At 39.9% G+C, this 13,868-nt stretch overlaps 1 long non-coding RNA gene across 1 annotated transcript; it reads right to left on the reverse strand.

Moving 5' to 3' along the window:
* Positions 1–319: 319 nt before the first annotated feature.
* LOC306814323 lies at positions 320–3,809 on the reverse strand. The gene is made up of 3 exons (XR_013777144.1): positions 3,717–3,809; positions 2,673–2,721; positions 320–417 (listed from the first exon to the last, which is right to left on the reverse strand). It is a non-coding gene; the product is annotated as an uncharacterized lncRNA (long non-coding RNA).
* Positions 3,810–13,868: the final 10,059 nt, after the last annotated feature.

A 13,868-nucleotide genomic window follows, 5' to 3' on the forward strand; every position in this document is an offset into this window, starting at 1 on the left:
ATCAACATGCTAACTTCTGTGTAATGTATGAGAAAATGTCTGTGATTTTCTGTATTGTATGTTTTTCATTGTTTCTGCATATATGGCTGCTCTTGTTCTAGTGATGTGGTTAAGAATTATCTGCTACTATTCTTATCAGCAATTTTTGACCAGCCTGAAACAGAGCCATTGCCAGGGTGTTTTTCAGTTAATGATTAACACCTATGAAGATCTTCTACAGTAATTAGTGCCATATGAAGTCATGGATATTATAATTCAAGCCAATCCAGGATGAAAATATCAGCACATACCCACAGACCAGTGACAGTGGAAAGAGCTCCTCCAAAAGCTCTGGCATCTGCTACATTTCTTCTTTGGTCTTTTCAGGATGTTCACTCTTTGCAGTATTCTTCCTCTGGTAGGGGACATGCATTCATGCTACATAAATAAGAAAGCAGAAGAAAGGGCGTGCTCCTTTCAAAGAAAGGAATGTATATTTGCTATAGGAAAGCCAGCACTATAATAAGATTAAAATAAACAAACCAACTAACTCAAGCAGCTTGCTATTCTTTTTTATCCCCTTGAGTTGATAACAGTGCATACCAAACCCTTGGGAGGAGACTAAAAAGGAGCAGCAAGGCTTACACAATAGTTCTTTTGGAAAGGAGGAGATCTTCCCAAACAGAAAGCATACAGAGTGAGAGAAACCATTGCATGTATTTTTTAATTGTGATCACAAACAGGCAGTTCCAAGTAGAAAATTACCATTCAAATCCATAGCAGCAATACATATTGTACAGAAATGTGTAAACATAGATTAAAATCAATGCTTGGAAGGAAAAGGAGAATATTTGAAGAGCTACTTAAAAAACACAAACTCCCATCATCTTTCTTGGACAAACCTTTTAGGGCTTTCCTGTTTCCTCCTGCTATGAATAATCGTAATATGGTGACTGATTCCATTAGTACCTCACTATTGAAATGAAAGGCTATATTGTCATTTACAAAAAAAATGAGAACAGGCATGAAATTAGCATTGTAGGAAAGCTGACTCATTTATAAGAATTAAAAAATGCCCCAAGCTGCTAGTGTCTGCCTGCTTTTATTTTCCTCCAAGTGGTTTAGGATCCTACAAAGTGTTACATGAGAGAAGATTTGTATGTGTAATCTGATCACTGTTTAAATCAGTGAAGCTTTTTTTTTTTTGTCAAGATCCCAGCTTTGTCTTTCAAAAATATTAAGTATGTGACTGTGTATAGTGCAATGCTGGAAATGCTGTAGTGAAAAAAATGTGGTTTTTCAGCCATTTTTAAAAGATGAACAATTTTAGCCTGATTTTTCCTGTGTAGTGTTTCACAGAAATTAAAAGCATTTTAATAGCAATGCTTCAAGCTAAGTGAATCAACTGGCAACTTATTTTAACCATTTTCTACAGAATATTGTATTTAGAAGCCTAATTAAACTTAAAAAAATGCTGTATTACCTTCTGCTGCACCACATTGCTACAACTAAACTATCCACTATCTCATACTTGGCCTCAAATGTCTGTAGGAATATACTGTATAAAATTAGTTGATTTTTTAATGGGGCAGTTTCCATTGCAATGTAATGACGTGCGGAAGTTGTAAGTCAAGGATGAGGTACAGAAAGCAGAGCTCTTGGCCTTCACTGCAACTTATTGGTATTGTAAGGATACTGATTTTCTTAAAAACTTGTTAGTTTTCTGCTTTCACTGCAATTTACTGGCATTGTCTGGTTAGTGATCTTCTTAAAAACCTGTTAGCATTTTCTGATGCCAAGCAACAGAAGGAAAATATGTATTATTACCTAGGTTTTATGCAGTTATCTTCTGTTCTTGCTTCTAAACTTCCACTCAAATTTCCAAGAGCTTTGAGCCAACTGGCCATCCCATTTTGCAAACAATCTTCGGTGTACAAACACACAGGTATGTTAGTGGGCACATGTTGTCAAGGAAACATTACCATTTCTGACAATCTCCATTTCTCAATGCAAGGTAACGTGTACATGCTGTATATATGGGTAACAAGCTGCTTAGAAGTTGAATTGCCATTTGAACATGGGAGTTTGATTTCAGATCTGCTAATCTGCATCAAGATCTTGGCAATGGTCCTGACCTCTCTCTTTCTTTCTTTCTTTCTTTGTTTCCTTTGCTGCTATGTGTGCCTGGAAAGCAGGTTACAGTCATCATTATTGTATATATGTGTTTGCATGTGTGTGCCTTGATAAATTCTCTTTTTTGGAGTTCTGAATTTTTCATTTCAAGTCCAGCTGGTACAATTGTGAACTCATCTTTCCAGTATCCTCCTCTGTGTCAAATTGCCAGCTTCCAAAATGTTTGACCAAGTGTTTTGATTAAGTCCTCTGAGGAAAGCTGTCTGTATTTTTGTGAAAGGGCATGCTCTGTGTAGGATGACTGTGTACAGTATAAATCTATAAAATGTGGAAGTGTTTATAAATTTATCTGCAAAATATTTATCATCTGTGTAACAAATGCAAAGTTATTTAGTGTACATCAGATTAATAAATGGGGATGATTTTTTGCTCTGCTGTATTAAAATAAAGATATGTTCTCTGCAATGAATACATACCAGGTGTGATGATAGCCATAATATTCTTATTCTTTATCCACAAGATACTACACTACCCACTATACAAAAAACCATTTATTTTACCTTAAGTAATTTTTTTACAATGGTTCTCTATGTATCTCATCTTTAGTGCCTGTAATAGAAGTTGAACATATAGTGAAAGTAAACATAGAACAAGTTAATAAAATTAAACGAGTTTAAGTGACTGTGAAAAAAAGAGTAAAATTTACTACAGTTTTAAGAGGCAAAGCTTTTTAGTTAACCATCTGGGATTCATATTTTTATGGTATGTAACTACACAAAATAGACACCTGCCCTTCCAGTATATAACTGCATTTCAGGTTGTGTTATCAACAAAAGACTTTAACCTAACTCAATGTGAAAAACATATCACTGCAAAGTATAATGATCCATGGATCTGAAAGGCAAGTGGAAATTTATACAATACACTACAGTTCCATAAGAACCTAGTATTTACAGGGAAAAAAACCACCAACAAAAAACCCAACAAACACATACTAATCAAAAAAAACCAAAACCAAACCACCATACACACGCAAGAAAACCAACCCAGAAACCCACAAAACTGAAGCAGAACTGCAACAATATTAAGTTCATTGCATTTGTGCTTTTTGGACATCCAAAAAGCATCAACAGATCAAATGTGGTAGCTTCAAAATAACAACAACAAAGAAGCTGACTTATTTATATTCTGACATTTCCATGTCTAGATCGGAAACACATTTCCAAATATAGGTTATTTTAAACAGATGATGGAATGAAAAAAGCCACATGAGTCTCTTCAGCTGTGTCATCAACAGGGAGAAGTTAAACTACATGTGAATTGAAACATTTTTCAGCTCATGCAAGGGTACTGTCTACAAAACTCAGTTACAAAGGGGATATATGATTTTGTGACTGTCCTTTAACAACTAGGTTGTTTTGTGGTACAGTATGGAAAATAACATTCTGTATTTATTAAATACAACTGACAGAAATACTTACTCATATTTTAAGTCTCCTTAGACGTACATCCTCATCCACCTGCATTTGAAGGCATACACTTCTCTCATTCCCTAGTGGAGTTTTGTCTTCTAATCTCATTCTGGGAAGAAACACTGATCTTACCTTCCGCAATTTTATGCAGATATGCTTCACAGATACCTTTCAGAAACATCACCTTCTCTCTAGAAACCTTCAGTAGCAGAGGACATCACCCTGAAAAGAAAGATACTCCATTGTAGGACAGCATTCCTCAAAAGGAATTTTGGAAGCATAAATATGTGTGTGTATGTTTATGTATACTCCTGGCTGGCAAAGCTATGCTATCAAAATGGTGATAATTCAGAACACTCTCCTTGTGTGTCCATTTGCATATTTTTTGAGATGAGTGCATAGAGATCGAGGATGCAAATGTTAAGAGGGGGGAGCATTTTGTGGTATCCAGCACAATTTATTCCTGAGAACAAATGTTAAAATAGATCATGGGAATACTCCATATGCCTTGCTTTCCACTAGGATGCCAGCTAGGCTATGATTTGTATTCAACCCATGGCAATTGTAAAGTTGCACAGTTTATGCATTATGTGAGATCAGTATCTAACCCAAACTTCTCCCCAGCCAATTTACTCATCTCTGGAACTTTTTAATAGCACTTTATCCTGGCCACAGAGATAAGAAATAGTGGCTGAAAGTTCTTCATAGACTTTTCTAAAACTATTAATCTGAACTGAAAGTCATACCACTGTATATTTTCTGGTGTCACTATGTGTAATCTTCCACAGTATAGAAATTAATCTGCACTCTTTCTGCAGATGCATTTCACACCGTGTTGCTTGTGGTTCTCACAGTGAACCTAACTGATCTGATTAGGACTTCAGTAACGATTTAAGCACACACAACTGTAGCAGACTGAAGTTGTGCATACTAAACAGCTTGGGAAGAAAAACATGCCTGACTGAGCTACGTTTGGAAACACCCACACTATTCAATCCAGGCAATGTTTCCAGCTGTGAAAATAGAAAGACAAACCAGTGTCAGTCTTATCAGTTCTTGAGTAAATTCCACCATCCTTCAGAAAAGGCAGGCTGTCACACTTCTAGTCACAGGATGACAAATTGTCATAGTATTCCTCAAACACACTGTTGTGGGCTGAAAAAGTAGGTACTTAAGAATCCTTAGCTGCAAGAATGAACTGTGAAATGCCTGCTGCAAAACCTTAAAATGTTGCTTGGATATCCAGATAATTTGGCTGAATTTAACTGTTCTTTGTTCTCCCTCAGGCAAATAGCACTTCAATTTAGAAGCTTCATGATAATGCAGAGTTCAATTATTGCCGAGCAACATTCTTTTGCCAGTAATTACAATAGACCTGAAATATGAATTTTACAACAGCTGGTTTATAATGCATTTAATTTTATTCTGTGTCCACGCAGACAGTAGACCACTTAACCCCAGGACTTTCAGGGTGTATTCAACTATAAATAAAAACATTCTTTGCTTTGCACTTAGACTGGACTTTATAGAGAGTAGAAATGAGAAATCACATAAAACTAAGAGTACTCCACCTTCACATGAGTTCTCAAATTGAAGACACCAGTGGACTCCTGTATTTGCTGCATCATTTATCACACTATCTGAAAGGCATTCCACCTGGTGTGTAGGATTACATACCAGGTAGGGTCTCTTTTCCCAAGTTTCTTTTCCATCCAGCAGGTCTGAGAACTGTTGTCTATGAATGTGTTTCCCCATCCCTCCTACTCAGTCCATGAGGAGTTACAGAAATAAGTGTTTTGATAGTGTTCAGTATAATTACATGAAAAGTAACCTCAGGCTGCTTGAGAGTAATTGCCTATCAGCTCAATTCTCAGAATGCAGGAGGAGTTTGACTTTATCCCTTCAGTGTTTAGCTAAAATCACAGCTTTTAAAATTTTAATACTTAAAAAAGAGAAAGGAAGGGGAAGGAAATGGAAAGGGAAAGTCACAGCTGTTAGTTAAGGTGCTGACATAGGACAAAGGAGCACTAAGATGTTTATGTGCTTTTGAGTTGCAGTAATATTGGTATTGCTCTGTTAACTTGATCTCTAACTCTGTGCCTTTGGTAGGGCTGCCATACTGTGTTCTGTGATATACAGAATATATAATTATTGAAGATAGGGATGCAGGGTCAAATAGTGCCCAGTTCACAGGGCAAACCTCTGGACTTTTTCTGCCAAGATCATATCAGAGCTATTGACTGATCATAAACCAAGGGAAAAAAGAGATGGGTGAGACCACCCATCTGTTTAAGAAGTCATCTGTAATTAACAGTGTTAATTACAGATTAACAACTTTACATTGTTACTATTGTACAAATGTTGAAACCAAGGAAAACTACCTTTCCGGGTGACACAGGATCTTTCCTCAGTGAAAGCATTAGCACTGACCACGTGTTCAGGGACTGTATTTTACTGTCCGCAATCTGGTTATGGAAAACAAACCTGCCCACAGTGCAATCGCCAAACTGACCTACAGGTGGAGCAGGAAAAATAACTGCTGAGAGGAACAGGAAAGACCTCATTAATAAAGCTCCCAGAGTCGCAGCTGTCACTGCCCCCTCACCCAGGCACACACACCTTGTGAGGTGGGTGAGGAGTGTCCTTACCCAGGTGTAGCTCATCTCTGACACGTGTTTTGGTGGAACGTGTCTCGAGTGGAGGCAGCTTTGTTCCTCTGCAAGCAGTGCTGCCATAACCCAAGGAGCCAGGGTACCAACGCTCCCCAACCTACATAAGATGCTGATTGACTTTCCACTGCACATTTTTCACATTCTCATTTCAATGCCACAGACACAAGTGATTTTGAATCTGGTTATCTGAGGAATACCTGTTTTCCTTCCGGAAAACGACAAAGAGGCTTCCAGGAGTGTGATTCAAATAGAAGCCATTTTGATTTAAATAAGAGGAGGCTGCTGACACTATGTTCCCTGTGAAGGGTCCTGGATGCTGGGATTAGCCCCTGGCCGAGCCTCCTGGAGCCTGAATTTGTCAGTCTTTTAGAAACGTTCTTCATTTTTTTACACTAATGTGAATAATGAGGAGCTTTTCAAAAGGCTGGAGCTGTGCCAGTGGAAAAGTGATGGAAGTAAGAAGACCAGAATTAATCTAGTGGAAATCCATGGGAGTTCAGCCTGTGCTTTATCTGTGGGGCAACTGTTGGCAGGCAAGGAATAGTTGTAGGGTTGCCTTAGCTGTCACTCGGTATGCTGTAAATGCAAAGCTCCTAATGCCGTGCCTCAAGAGTAATAAATAAATAAAACATTAATGAGTGAATAATGCATAGACTTTTAGTGGAGTGGAAACATTGCTAAGCACATGCAATCACAAAGAAGCACACAGATGCTGTGTTACAAAACCAAAAAAAAAAAATGCCACTCCAAAACCCATAAAAATCCCCCCACCCAAAGAAACACTGCCACAGGCAGACCACTTACAGCTTGTGGATAACATGTGAGGAAACCATCAAGATCTTAGTTCTGCTACATCCAGCTCAATAAAGAATGCTTTTTTTCTGAATCTGTGAGCTGCAGCCGGCCACAGATGTTCCCTGCTTTCAAACAGTTCTGAATTCATTTTTATGGTTATTCATTATGTCTAGACAAGGAAGGTCACTCCACTCCGAAGTACTCTGTTAAATGAATAAATATTTATTCCAACAGGCAAATGGAGAAAGCTCTTTTCTGTCAGGGTGCTGGCAGAAAGATTTCCACCTCTGTCTCACTAAACTCATGCCACTTTTGCAGGAACCAGGGCATTTGTCCAAGACATTTTGAACAAATACTCCTTTTTTAAAAAAACCTGTTCAAGCAGAGAAACTGGTTTCTTAGGTACCTTGACAGGCAAGATTTAACAAAGTCTTGCCTAGATGGGGAAAGCAGAGGGAGCCCTCACGTGATAGGAAAGGGCATATAAAAGTACACCTTCAAAATACACCTTAGGTAGTGCTAGATGCATGACATTTAGGCAATTGGAAGTAGACACAACAAGCTATGGCATAATCTGGTATTCCCACTCCACTACAGCTTCTCACTTTCAGCACAGGACACATTACTCCAGCCTCTTTTACACTTAAGCTGCTTTTTGGGAGCTGAGCTGGCTTCTGAAAAAGGAAACCACAGCTTTTGGGCACCAATGAGGAACATTAAGTCAGCTTAGTCCCATGACTGAGATAATGGTCTGACCCTACAGACAGCCCTGTGAGCACAACCATGTCAGCATGAGAGGTGTTTCTCCAGTTTGTAACATGCAGTCTAGGCCCTGGGAAGAGTCACTGAGGAATCACAATATGGCTTTCCCCAGGATGACAGTATTTGAAATAAAAATCCTTGGAAATTGGAAGTCACAAGGTGTTTCTGACAAAAACACTGGATGATATACTGCTATTCATATTTCCATGATTTTATTTGCTAGTTTTTCCTCAAAACACAGGTTTAAAAAGGTTTTTTTCCTCAGAGCAACTGAAGTGTGGGTGCTTAAGCACCTTCTTACTTTGGCATCTGGAACTTTAAGGCAAACATGAGGTTTGCAAGTACAGAAAGACACATTTCTCACACTGAAGTAATTTTCTAACTATTTTGTTTTTCAGGTGTCAGTGCTATACAAGTACACCCTTTTATATACATTGAATGTAACACTTTACCCTTTAACATGCCTTTTAATACATCTTCTGGTTTCTTTCTGTACAAGTTTGGTCAAAGTTACTTATGTTTGTTACTCCTCCATCCCATTTGGGTTTGTATGCTCTGATTAGAGATGTACCTTTCTTGATCTCAACCCAAATGTTCCAGCATCATCTGAGTGATCTGGACTTCTGCCTCAAATGGTTCCCCTGAACCTAGCCATCTTTAAACCTAATTTCTAAGACACTGAATCATTCCATCTTGATCTTTTAAATAAGTTTGATTTTGTCAAATAAGAATATAATTTGGTTTATTTTATTTCTGTCGATACTCAATAGAGCTCAGCTAGGCACTGTATTTCCAACTAATTGTCTTAGCCTAGCAATCATTATAAAATCAGAGGTATGTGTTCCTCTAAATATTAAGGTTTGGTGTTTAGTGTTGTCTCCAACTGTATGCCAGGATGGTTCAGAAGCTAAAATCACTTCATCAATGAGAAAGAATCATTGCTGCTGAGACAGAAAGGCACTTCAGCTCTTTTGTTACAGGTCTCCATGTAACCTGCCATTCAGTTTGCCATGATGTTTTGAATTTGTAAAATCTCTCATTTCTTTAGGGTCCTTTGACTGACATAGCTCCAGTATATCTTGAGCTCACTGTACCTTTTAAATTAAGGTTTCTGCTGTGAACACAGACCCTCACTTATTGGAAAGGAGGAGCTGAGAAGACAATGAGGGAAGCCATGGCTGAGTTTCACCATCACCTTTCCCCTCTAGGCACACAAGGAAAGGCACAGAGGCAGGTGATATCTCTCACTTGCTTTTTCTGAGCGAGGTACTTATAGTCTCCCCACTGACACAGTCTGTATTTTCTCCAGGATCCCTGTGGCCAATTATGTGATGACTTAATTGTTTACTTACCTCATGATAATTAATAATGCATAAGAAGGATACTGTGGTGAGGGGGAGGCAGTAACCCAGCACAATTCCCAGCGCCGATCCCTTTCCCTGCAGAGGCAGCTGCTTGAAGGACCCACAGCAGACCACAGTAGAGGCTGGGACACTTCCTGATTTTGTGTTCCCAAACACAGCCTTGAGAGCCTCTTGACCTTTGAGTTACACTCACAAGCCCAGCAGTTGTGGCGTTTTCTCTGTGATGCGTGCTCAGCGCTTGCCCTGGGCTCGCCTGGTGTCCCACTAGTGTCCTTGCCAGCACACGGGACACCAGCGCTGCCACCATGCCCTGTGAGTCACCAACACTTGAGCCACCTCCGATATCCCACAGGGCTGAGGGACCCCTCCCACCATCCTGAGCCTCTGGGACTCCGCTCCACTAGTCAGGGTAGAACCTCCTGGCAGCACAGGGAGCACAAAGGGCAGCGAGACGTTTTTGGTTACGACACGCTGCTGTTGGGTCTGCACAAGCACCCTGTGGCACCTCCAGCTTAAGCTTGTCAGCCTTTAATCAGCTGTAAGAAGGAAACAATTGAAAAGGTCCTTGCGGGAACTGGGAGCATGCCTGGAGCTAATCTTCTTCCGTATTGTGCTGCAGAGATTCAGGCTGACCTGCCCAAGGAGCACCTCCCCACTCCCACTTATCAGGGCGATGTCAACAGCCCAGGCTTTTTCTCCTGCAAAAATAAAAACGATATTTCGTTTTCTGCACAAATATAAACAATATTTTTGGACCTTCTCTGCAACAACAAATAGGAAATAACAAAAAACCCACAAACAAATCAAAACCAAAGTCACCAAACTAGATCTCTTAAATTAACAAATGCGGTTTTCTTTTCTGTAGGACAAATGCAGCCAGCCAAGGCATATGATTTAACAATAAAATCAGGTATGGTCATAGAAAAAGTGATATTAAAGCCTCTGTTTCCAACAAAAAGCCTTGTGTCTCCAATTACCTGCATGTACTTGCGTCACTGCTACATAAGCCACCCAAGAATTTCAAATATCAATATCCTTCACTACATAAAATCTCTCTGTACACAACAGGACTGTCAGGAAACATGAAGTAGCAGAGGCCTCTGCAGTTTTTTGATCAAAGTACAGGCAATGATATGTAGGAAGGGTAAGTTTTCATCCCTCCCTTCTTTCAGACTGTTTCCCTCTTTAGAGGTGGAGCAGAGCAGAGCTGCCTCTGAACACACAGTTGTTGTATTTAAATACAGACTATTCATTCTTAGCTGGCTCTCACAGTCTGTCCCTACTGGGGCACAGTGTCCCTCACAGGTAAGTGTGGAAGCTGGGGCTAGATTGTTAGTATGAATGCAGTGGGAAGCATATAATCCACAGTACAGTGTCCTTGATAATATGGTGAGGACATTGATCTTACGCTCCATTAAAGGACCCAGGTATGAACAGGAAATGTTCACATTCAAACATTTACTCTAGATAGCTGACTACACTGATTTCTTTAGTGCTTGCTTCTTTGTAATGTATAGAAGTAGAACATTTGTGTATGCTCATAAAAAAGAACATAATGTCCGTAGTGTTAGCTCTGATGTAGGCTTCCTAAAATCTGTGGTTGACTTTAAATCTTCTATTGCAATCAGCTTCCCATAAGAAAGTGGGAAAATGTACAGCCTTTCTTGCAGGGAACCTTTCCAGCCAGTAACAGCTGCAGTAGACTTTGGAAGGTCAAGAAGGAGAAGAAGAGGGAGATGCAGAGGGGCTGCTCCCCCACTCCACAAAGAGCACCCAGCACTTTATGGGGGCAGGCTGCAGCTTCTCCTCCTGGTCCCTGCCGGAGGTGTTTAAATCTTCATACCACCAACAGCTGATGGAATTTGCCTTTAAACTCAGAAAAGCAGGGATTAACAAACCTAATGCAGAATGTCATGAGCAGGCCTGGGTGGCTGCTGCTTGTTACTCCAATATTCTTTTACCTGTCTCAGTTCCCACTGAGAGCAGTTGGTTTCTGTCATGCCTGTTGTTCTGCAAGCATTACAGAGGTTACTGCTGCCAAAAAAACATTCTCACTTCTCCCTATCCTGGCCTTTCATTTCTTACCCTGGTCTGCCCCCTGCTCTAAGCTGGCATTTGTACTCAAGAGCAGCTGTGTGAAAGCAACAAACCAACTGCTGGCCTAAGAAAAAATCTCTATTAACAGAAAAATATTATTTTTCCATCTGGGACAAGTAGCTGAATCCCCATGTGGTGACAAAAATGCTGGTGCCAAGGTAGAGAAAGGGCTCCCATGAGCAGGAGGGGTAGGAGGGTGGGGACATATTGCAGGCAGAGAGACAGAGATGAATGTTTTCACAGCAAATCTGTTAATGTACGTATGTGTGACAGCATGTCTGTACACATCTTTGTCTGTCCAGCAGGTAAGGGAATAACTAAACTCACCAGAGACTGGCAATATCACACAGAGGCCTCTGGGGCTTTGGCAGATTGCTCCTTTAGGACAGAGACCCCTCTGTCACTGCATCACATAACATCGACACAACCTGCAGACCAGGCCAAGCATTGCTCAGAGAGAAGTGTCATTTGAAACATGATGCAGTTGTGTCAAAATAAAACTTTTCAAGGGGAAAAGGCTCCTTGATTTTAGTCAGAAAATATATTTTTAAGAAAACTTTAAGTATCTTTCTTTGACTAAAGGATAAAGTGTTCTACAACACATTGTCGACCTAGGCTGTGTATCAGTGTAAAAGGCTGTAGAAATGGTCATTTAAAACAAATGCAAGATTTTCAATAAACTCTTTAAATTGTGGAAGCAAATTTATTCTTTTCCATCTTGGGTTTGATCACCCACTTCCTCTTATAAGAGATGAAGCAAGGAAATGGGTGTTTGTTTAAAACACAAGATAGCACTCAGAAAGCCAAGTGCGGACTGCAGCTCTACTGGTGCTTGCATCAGACACCCCTTCTGCAAGTCATCCTCCCTGAGCAGAGGAAACCAAAAGCACCTCAAGAAAAATAACAATGTCTCCACTTAGGTGTTGTTTTTCTCCCGTACCTTCTCAATCTTTTCTTCCTGAATAATCCATGTCTTAAGTATTACGAGGAGTGTCTTTCCCCACTTCAGTGAGCTGTGCCCAGAACATCCAGAGATGAGCAAAAAGGGAATGAGCAAACCAAAATCCTCACAAATTACAGACATCCTGAAGCCTGTGGAAAACTGCAGAGGAGACTCTATAGATCCATCAGTGCTTTATTTTGAAACATAAATGACTGCCATCTTCCAGACAACCTGCAAACTACTTTGGTATCTGCCATTAAAATACAAGCATGCTTGTGTGTTCTGTACCACAGGCAGGCTGTGGCTGTGCACAGAAGTTACTTCATCCATAAAACATCATGGTAAGGGCTTAGAGACTGTCAGGAAGATACAGTCCTGCCCTATAATACACGTCCATCTGAGGAACTTCTGTTGCTGACCATCTTCTGGTGCACTTCATAGTGACCTGGGAGCCTGTGGCCACAAAGCAGGTATCACTGATTCATGGGTTTGCTGCTCACCTGTCCAAATTCAAGCCCTCTCTAACAAGGGCACCCTGGAGAAGAGACTCAAACGGAGGAATGTGCCCAGCTGCCTCCCAAAACCCCACAGAAAGGAGCACCAATATGGGACAGGGCCTCCCAACTCCAAAGGCACTCTGCAGATGGTGGTGGTGGCTTTGTGGTTTGGAAAAACACTGCTTGTGGGCAGTGAGATTTTTCAAAAGAGCAAAACTACAGGAGGGAGCCTTTGGCTTGGTTCTTCACCTCCCTTCAGGGTCTGCTCTGCCAAAACACCATAGGGGAGGTTCCTTGACCTTCTACACTGGGAAATTTGGTTTATTTGTTTGGTGGTTTGGGGTGGCGTCTTTTGGTTTATTTTCTATTTTTTTCAGAGGGTTTACATGGATTAATTGTTTGGGGCTCTTTCCTGCATTTGGGAAGGAAGGGTTTCTTTTTTTATATATTTTTGGTTTTGGGACTCTTTTTCTACTTTTTTTTTTGAGGAGGGGGTTGTTTACTTTCGCTGTTTGTTTTGCTCATTTTTTATTTTTTTTGTTGGTCTGCTATCTCTGGAGGGAGTGGACTTGGTTTCTTTTCACTCTATTTTTTAGTTTCCTGTTTTTGTTTTTTCTTTTTTTTGTTGTTGTTAAGTTTGTTCATTTGGTTTGGTTTTCAGGTTTTTGTTTGTTTTGGGGCTTGGCTTTTGGTTGGTTTTTTTTTTTTTTTAGCTTGTTTTTTTGTTTGGGGGATTTATTTTGTTTTGTTTTTTGTGATTTTAGAGGTTATTGCTTTTTTAAGGTGTTTTTTGTTTTTTTTTGTTTTTGGTTTTTTTTTTTTTTTTTTTGCTTTGGGGCTTGGGTTTTGATTGGTTTTTTTTGTTTGCTTGTTTTAGCTTGTTTTGTTGTCTTGGGTTTTTTTGATTGTTTTTGTGGTTGTCAGGGGTTATTGGGTTTTTTAGGGTCTTTTTGGATTTTCTTTTCTGCTTTGGTTTGTTTTTTTCCTTTGGGGCTTGGCTTTTGCGCTTCTTTTTTTTTTGTTTTTTTTTTTTTTTGTTTAGCTTGTTGCTTGAATATTCTGGGGTTTTATTTAGTTTTTTGTGGTTTGGGGTGGTTTTATTTTTTGTTTTAGCTTGTTGCTTTGCTGTTTTGGGGTTTTTTTGTGGTTTTGGG

This window comes from Erithacus rubecula (genome assembly GCF_903797595.1).
Source record: "Erithacus rubecula genome assembly, chromosome: Z".
Taxonomy (NCBI): domain Eukaryota; kingdom Metazoa; phylum Chordata; class Aves; order Passeriformes; family Muscicapidae; genus Erithacus; species Erithacus rubecula.